The sequence below is a fragment of the Sciurus carolinensis genome, chromosome 4, assembly GCF_902686445.1.
Source record: "Sciurus carolinensis chromosome 4, mSciCar1.2, whole genome shotgun sequence".
Taxonomy (NCBI): domain Eukaryota; kingdom Metazoa; phylum Chordata; class Mammalia; order Rodentia; family Sciuridae; genus Sciurus; species Sciurus carolinensis.
Window position 1 is genome coordinate 67,707,355 of NC_062216.1, and position 8,791 is coordinate 67,716,145.

Below are 8,791 nucleotides of genomic sequence, written 5' to 3' on the forward strand. Positions count from 1 at the left end.
CCTGGGAGCACTGGGTCCCCATCTCTTCAGCCATCAGCTGCTGCCTGACTTGGGGCAGAGGGCACTTACAAGAGCCCTACAGAAGAACTGGGCACCTGGGGGAGAGCTTGAGAAATGGGCACTGACGTCTCATTTTAGTTTTTATTTACTTTTTGTGGTGCTGGGGATGAAACTCAGCAGGCAATGCTCTATTACTGAGTTCCATCTGGGCTCCTAGCTTTGTTTTAAAAGCAGGCTGCAGTGTGATACTGCTTAGGTAAGAAGAGTCGAGGTGGAGCAGAACCTTCTCCAACTGTGCATAAATATTTGCACGAGGAAGGAGAGAGTGGTGGAAGATGCACACCACACTGGCACTGAAACCCAGACCATTGACACCCATGGAGAGGTGGAGGAGGCAGGTCGGGCCCCTCTTTATTCAGCTGACTTTGCTCCACTAGTTGTGGGAGCAGGTTTTACTGTTTTAAAAATACTTTCCAGATCCCAGAGCTTGGGCAAGTTACCAAACCTCTCCGAAGTGCAGTTTTCTCATCTGATGTGTGGGACAACAATGGCCTCTGGGAAACTCTGTGGCATTTAAATGACTCGAGGCTTACAGAGTACTTAGTGCACTACCTCACAAAGTCACGCGCCACACATTTTATTCACTGGACATATTATGTAACAACTTAATGTTCCAGAGCAACAGCCATCTCCCCGGGGGGTGGGCACCATGGGCCTCCACACCAATTCCTTTTGTGGGATCCTGGAGTCCACCATGCAGGATCCTAAGGAAATGCATCGCCAGCCGCCGTGCACCACTAGACGGCACTGCAAGATCACTCAATGCTTTTCCCACCAAGCCACACTGGGCTCCTCATCAAGTGCCATTCCTCACAGTCAATCCAGCCTGTTGCCTCTTTCTAGTCCAAGGAAACATGGGGGTGGGAGTGCTCTATGGCCACTCACAGCTTTGGACCCCAGGGATCAGTGACTAGGTCAGACCCCAGGGATCAGTGACCAGGTCAGACCTGTTCCTGCTCCCCTTAGGATTGATGATTCAAATTCCCAGAGCGCTGCCCCTCCCCGACCTGGGGGTTGGGGAGTCAGCCTGGGCTTGTCTGGAGGAGCAGTGGTTCCCAGAGCACAACAGGCTGGGGCCTTGCCTGCTGGTCCAGCAGATGGTCCCTGTGGCCCTGCCTTGGGGGGAGTGACTTTGGGAGGGGTCTCCAAAGCAGGGAAGCATGGGGCTCCAGAGCACCTGTCCTCTGGCTGCAATCACAGCTAGAGACACACGTGGACCAGAGACCAACTTCATGTCCTGTCTGAGGCCTGGACTGGCCAGGGCAGGGGACCTGGAGATAGATCTTTAGAGATGATGATTGTCCACATCCTGGAGACTCTGAGAGTGGTACTTGTACATTGATACTTGTGCCAAGCCAGGGGAGCACTTAGGGACTTCTGCAGTCACCTCCAAGGAATCCCAGGGACCTAAAAGCTGTGCTTCTCTTTAACTTCACACTTATATAACACTCCTCAGGGCTGCCAGGTATGATTGTGAGCCTGTTTTTACAGGTGGAAAATGATGATCGAGAAAAGGAAATTAACCATGCAGTAGTTAGGCAATCCTGGGGTCCCTCAAGGGGGCTGCTTTCCTGGAGTAGAGTGATAGCAGGGTCCCTTAGACTTTGGTTACTGACGTAACCAGGTACGGACAGCAAGGATATTCCCAAACTCCAGGAATTGGAGGGGGCCAGAGAGGGTAGCAGATGATCTAAGCCTGTGTTTTTCTGATTTGTTCCATCCCACATAACCCCTTTGTCCAGTTGAGGAGAAAGGCAACAGCAGAACCACTTCAACCTCCCCTGTCCTTCCCCTGTCTGTACCCTGCCTTCAGGGAAATGTGGGGCTCCAGGAGTCAGCTTTTGAAAACCACAGATCTAGTTTCATTGTCTCATCTCAGAAATGAGGAGAGCAAGGTGCCCCATGGACATTGTGCTCCCACAACTGCTAAGCAGCAGAGGAAGGGCCAGCCCTAGGCCACTAGCTTTCTGTGCTAACTTTGGTCCAGGGAGCCCCAGAGGAGAGGGCAGGGTAGCTCCACCTCAGCCCAGGATGCCAGATGGTTTTCTCCTCTCATTGGTAAGGTAGCCTTGTTACCTGGAGGGACTTGATGAAGTTCCACAGCAGGGTCAGGATTCCCTCCCCACGACTTAGCAACTTGACCAGGTGCATGTCCCAGAAGAGGCGGAAGAAGGTGATGGAGATGCGGGAGTTCTCTTCTGCATTCTGGAAGCCATTGGCAACAGGAGGTGCAGTTAACACAGTAAGAGAATGTGGGACAGGAGCGGGTGCTCTGAGAAACAGTCTGACTGAGGGGAGGCAGGCCAGGGTGGGTCAGCTGCACTGGACTCTTCCCTGAGGTTCCCACTCCCTGGTCACAAGTGGGAGGTCAGTGTCCAGCTTTCTGGGTCAATAGCTAGTCATGTGGTCTCTGCAGAGTCAGGCTGTGCCTAGGCCCTGAGACAGAGGTCCTGATATCCCATCCCCGTCTGTTCCCCTTCATTCCTACGTTGTGATGCTCTGATTGGAGCAACAGAAAGTTCCAGAAGGAGCTATCACATACTTTGGAATCTAGGCCCATAGACGACTGCCCTTGGAGTTCCTGGCTCTCCTTTGTCTGGCTCTGCTGAGGATCCTAAATCCTGAGTGGGTTTTGGCGCTTGCCAGGTGGCTGGGTGGTAGCTGTCCCTATCATTGCATTCAGGAATCATGATGGGTGGGGTGGACTGCCCACTAGAGGGTTTTCAAGCCCTGGCTTCTTTGGATTCCAGCCATTCTCTTGTGTCACCTCCTCATGCTTCCCACAGCCCTTGCCCCTGAGTGGATACAGGGGAAGAGAATGGAGAATGCGGTGCTACTGGTGCTGTCAAGGGTCTGGCTTGCAGAATTTGCCTTCCTCACAGGAAGGAAGCTGACAACCTTCTACTCCCCTCTTCCCTGGGGCTTCTAGGAGGCTCTCACCCTGCCCAGGCTGAGGAAGACTCTGGAAGGGGTGGGGACACAGGACAGGGGAGGTAGGAAGGTGTCACTTGAAGTGAACCCTGGAAATATCTGGGCCTTTCTCTATGAGGACCAAGGGATCTGTTTAGGTTGGATCATCTCCCTCCATAGAGTCCTGGAGGGAAGGGGAAGGGAAGGAATTGGCATGGAGGCCAAGGCAAGCTGCGGTGGGTTTTCAACATTGGGTTGATGGGGTCTCAACTGGCTGAAGACTCACCTTCAGCTGTGGGACCTGGAGGAACCTGAGGGTGTGGGTACATGCATGGCCAGGGCTCCAAAGGCAGGACAGAGTGCTCTGTCTCCTTCTGCCTCCAGTCCCAAGAACAACAGAAACTGACCTCCCCCTTCCCGAACTTCCCTGCCCACAGGAGCAGCAGGCTGTGCTGCAGAGCCTGGAGAGCTGGTGCTGGGCAACCCTCAAGCGAGCCACTTCCCACTTCCCAGAGCTAGTGCAGCTCACCCAGCCCTGCCAGCACCAGCAGAGAACCGGCCCTCGAGTTTCCTGTTACTGTTCCCATTCCAGGTTCCCCTCAAGGAAGGGGGCATCTCTGGCGGCCCACTCCACCTTTCTTTTCCTCTTCCTTTATTTTACATTGTTCCCCCAACATTGTCCAAGCCCGATTGCACTCCCTGAACATCCCACTAGCCCCAAACCCTTGAGGGCTCCACAGGTCCTTCCACTCTAACCTGACCTGGCAGGATGGCTTCAGGAGCCACCCATTCTCCTACTCAGATCTGGAGATCCAAGGACAGGGAAATTGAGAGGCAGATTTTATAGCACGCTCATTTCCACCCTGGGGTTGCTACACAGAAACCAAGCCAGAGGGTCTGAGAAGAGTCAAAGGAGAAGAGTCAAAATATTTCTTAGGTTTGAAAATCCGAGTTGCATTGGTTCCTGCTCGTGCTCCTGTCTCCTTCAAGGCAGGTGGCAGACAGTGGATGTTGGGTGCCTGCTACATGGGCACTCAGAGGCCCTGGAGAGGGACTTGCAAGCAACATCACTTGTCCTGTCCCTAGGCCAGCCACTGCCAGTGTGTTTTGAGGTCTTCAATGGTCTTCCACCTCTATTTCTATCACCTGTGTATCTGCTTGAAATTCTATTTCTTTCCTTAGAAGGATTTGTTGCCCCAGAGGAGCACACAGAGGAGGCTAGGGTTTTATAACCCAGCTGTCAGTTCCACTGTGTTTGGGAAAGAAGAAAAAGGAAGAAAGAACTAGTTTAAGTGGGGAAACTCAGCTGTGGGTGTCAAGAGTTTGAGAAGTCCAGGACAGCTGGATCTGATGAGTTAAAACAAAACCACTGGGACCCCAAAACCCAAGCTTGCCATTTGATTTCCACTGAGATGATCAGAGCCTGCCCCTGAGCTGCAGCTTCCCAATGCTGCTCTAGAAGGATAAACGCATTATCTTCAGGTCAGGACAATTTCCCATAGCAAATGGAATGACAGGGCAATGAGAAGGCAGATCCAAGTTCTGTCCCTGCAAAGTGGGGCAGGATGTCCACGGCTCAGCCTTTCCCTGGCAGCCTTTGGGCAGGTTCTGATGGGCTACATGGGGGTCACCACCACACCACTCAACCTTGCCTCCTGTCTGCTGACATTTGGGATTTGCAGAATCTATGCACTGTTCTTTCAAAAAACTCACACTTGGCTCAGTTTGAAGTGTTTGATGGCAGCCTTTTAGAAGGGTCTGTACAGGGAGACTTCAAGGTCACACTGAGTGGCATCTCCTCCACTTTAACCAAAGGGGATCATAGACTCCTACATCAGGAGTGGTCCAATTGACTGAGTTTGTTTTTCTGCATCCAGTCTGCTGCAGAAATGTGGGTTTAGCTTGATAGAAATGAACGTCAGGAATTTAGAAAGATGAGAGGGGCACCAGGTTGGAATGACTAGTAGATCAACAGCCCTCTCAGGCATAAATGCCAGTGTAGGAACTCTTCTTCCTCCTCTAAGTTTCTTGGCTAGATCATATGTCTCTTCCCCTCTTTCCTGGAATTCCTATGGTGGTCCTCATAGGTGCAAATTTCCCATGTCAGATTAAGCTTCATCTTAGTCCTCAGGGCGTTCAACAGGAAATGGCCCTGCAGCTCAGGGGGAGAGAAAAGGAGTTCTCTCCCCGTGGCTAATTAGATAGAGAAAATCAAACTCTTAACACCCACAGCTGAAGTTCCCCACTTAAACTTATTCATAGCTTCCCAAAGGAAGCTCAGGGAGGCAGAACATCATTACAAACATAGACTTTTCCCAGTTTATGTGAGCACAGGCAGGACAAGGCACATGACGAACACAGTGGTTACATGCAGGGGAGCAGGCTGGGCTCCCAGAGACTCTGGAGGTTGGAGTGGGTAAGAGTGGGGGAGTTAGAGGGTTCACAGAAACTGGGCATATGGTCTGGAGAGTGGGTCTTACCATAGAGGGAGAGCATTGGGTATGTTCAGCTGGCTTTAAAGAAAGGTAGACAGAGATAAGCTGTAATGGGTCAAAATGGCCCAGTATTCTAGGTCTTGGCTAATACAGGAGCAACACAGTGGCAGGAGAGGGTACAAGGAAACAAGTGAAAGAAATACAAAAGCGTGGGCTGACAGGCTCTGGGACACCACAATGCATGCAGGCTGTGCATTACTGGACCTCTTGTCTAACAAGGCCTCACAAGGCATTTGTCTCTGCATGATCTAAACAACTTACACCCATAATAGATAAGCAGATGCAGTTTTCTGAACTTTGAGTTGGGACTTTGTTTTTAATCTGCCTTGTATTCTAAGATAACTTCCAAGGGCTTCTACCTTCTGCCTTCTGCACTTCAGCTCAGGCAGGGCAGTGCTGGTTCAAGGCAACACCTACTCACACCCCTTGCCTGTCTTGCCCATCTTGGTTAAGTAAAGAGGCTCTTAGCCTTAAGGGAAGACTAGTTCTAGGTATCATGAAGGAGGACCCAGGAGGTGGCTCTCAGCCCTCTCCCCAGCAGGGGCTGTTTTCAAGGTGGAGGCCTTGCTTGGCTGTAGGTCCATAGGTGTGGAGAACCTTGGTAACTGGCATGAAATAATTAGTGTTAAATTGCTCACAATTTAGGACATTATTATTAACACCCAGGAATGAAGTTGCCCTCTTGGGTCTGACTGCTGAGCCCATTTGGGGGCAGGAGCTCAGGTTCTTATCCCAGGCTGGGCCGCTTCCCAGTTTCCCTGGGCCTATCTCTGGGAAGATGACCCTGCTTCTTGGGATTCATCACAGAGCCCAACCCCTTCTGATCTTGACCATCTGAACTCCCTTTCTTCAGAGCCTTCATTCTTCTCTTACCACCCACTTTCAGCTGGTTCCCCTTGAATTTCTGTTTTTAAGGCACAAACAAGGAAAATGTGTAATCAAATTTTTGAAGAACAAAAATTTGCATTAAATAGACATTTACTTGCAACCTGAAAATACTTTCCTGGTGACAGATTTCTCAGCAAATTCTTTTAAAAATTTTCCCATAGAAAGTTAGTAGAATTTCCTGTTTTGGGGGAATGGTGGTGATATAGGGTGAGATTAGGGAAGAGGAAGCAAAGGATGCTCCTCTAGTCATTTACAGAAATATTCTAAATCTCAGCTTCTGTTTCATGAAGAATACCAGCTGCTGGGTCAGTCCTCACGCCTAGAAGGAGTGCGGTAACTAGGATTTGGCTAGTGGACATAGAAACACAGGTAGACAGGCAGAGTCTCTCTTTCTCTCTCTCTCTCTCTCTCTCACACACACACACACACACACACACAGACACATACACACACAAACACAAACATGTGTACACACACACCACACAGGAAATTGTTTATCAAAGCACCCAACTTCCTTTTCCCTAGGTGTATGACAGATGATGGTCAGGTCTAGGTATCTTCTGGCATCTTCCTGCACTCCCAGCTTCCCTGTGTTGATAAATAAGGAGTCTGTGTTTCTGGGATCCAGTGGGATGGAAACTGAGAGGGCAGAGGGAAGAATTCTGCACTACCTATAGTGCCAGGGGATAAGGCAGAGTTCCCAGAAGGTGTGGACTTTTGTTTCCTTTTAGATTTACCTGAAAAACCAACATAGGTGCTAAGAACTCTGGGCAATCCCTTCCTGAATAGGACCAAAACGGAGACAATTCAGAGAACCTACTGGTTCACCTGGCCTCACTGGGCCACTAAAACAAAACAAAACAAAACAAAACAAAAAACTTTATTTTTATCTCTTAGACACTTAGAATCCTTAATTTAAATTTGTAAACTTTCATCTCAGCTATCTTTTCTCTCATTTTGTTCTTGTTGTTGGTCTTTTATAGCTCCTATTAAAATCTCATCTATTTAATCAGATTTTACTTTAAGATTTATCTTTAGACCTAATTGTCTTGATTATTATTATTTTTTCTTGGTACTGGAAATTGAAACTAGGGGCAATTTACTACTGAACTACATACCCATTTTTGTTGTTGTTTGTTTGTTTGTTTTATGTGCTGGAATTTGAACCCAGGATTGAACCACTGAGTCAAATCCCCAGCCCTTTTAATATTTTATTTAGAGACAGGTTCTTTCTGAGTTGCTTAGGACCTTGATAAGTTGCTGAGGCTGGCTTTGAACTTGTGTTCTTCCTGCTTCAGCTTCTGGAGCCAATGGAATTATAGGTATTCACCATCATGCCTGGCCATACTGTCTTTTACAAAGTTTTTTTTTTAAATTTAAGATGGCATCTTGCTAAGTTGCCAAGAGACTCACTAAGTTGCCAAGGCTGACCTTGAGCTTGCAATCCTCTTTCTTTATCCTCCTGAGTTGCTGGGGTTAGAGGCATGTACTACTGTGCCTGGCCCATTATTTTAAAAATAAATATTAGTGGACAATCCTTATGAGTGTCTCTGTAATAGAAGGCAAGAAGAGTCAGTAGAATATAAGGGCAGCTAACAGGTAGTAGGGACAATTTTACAAAGAGCTTCACTTTGGAAGAATCTGGAAACTCATAGATTAATATAAAAACCATGCAGTTCAGAGGATGCTTTTGACCTGCTGGAGCTCTGTTACCTTTAACATCTCACACAAACTGTTTACAAGATCCATGGTCTCAGAAATAAATAGCTATTCATAGTCACTCAGAAGGCAATCACTGTGTGAGTTCTATGTGGGAACAATGAAGAAGCCTAAGAAAGCCCTTGTCCTCTGAGAACCCCCATCTGCTGATACCCAGGCAGCCCTGCAGGACACTTCCTAGATGATCTCTACAGTCATGTGAGTCTTTGGTGACTGCCTACCTGCAAGTGGGATTCCTTGGTGAGCTGAAGGGGAGCTTGGACTCACTGGCACTGGGCATCAGTGTGTCCCAAGCTTGACCCAGGGAAGGATTTGCACTGTTTAGCTTCATGTGCACCTGGGATGGTGCTCTGAGAAACTACCACGCAGGAGTTCTGCTTTTGAATCTACATTTGCCTCACTTGGCAGCCTGGAATATTTGTGCATCAAATCTCTGCCCCTCTCCTGAATTTCTCCCAGTTCCTTTGGATTAGCTTATAGTTTTTCTAACTATAGTTGAACTATAGTTGGTCTTCCTGGCGAAGAAAGGGCTGATAAGTTTCCCTGAAGACTCACCGTATAAGGTTGCAGACCCTTCCAGCATTCCACTTTTGTGAGGAGCCAACAGAGCTGCTTTCCCCACATTCTGACATTGTCTGCACTAATGAGAGGCAAGGAGTAAAATTTTGAGCAGCCAATTTGTTCAGCTTGGTTTTACAATGATCTGATAATATTCAAGG

The 8,791-nt window shown here is 48.6% G+C and overlaps 1 pseudogene; it reads right to left on the bottom strand.

Moving 5' to 3' along the window:
• The window catches only part of LOC124982732 (voltage-dependent L-type calcium channel subunit alpha-1C-like), a 28,166-nt pseudogene extending 20,064 nt beyond the window's left edge, over nucleotides 1-8,102 (bottom strand).
• Between the last annotated feature and the right edge of the window lie 689 nt (nucleotides 8,103-8,791).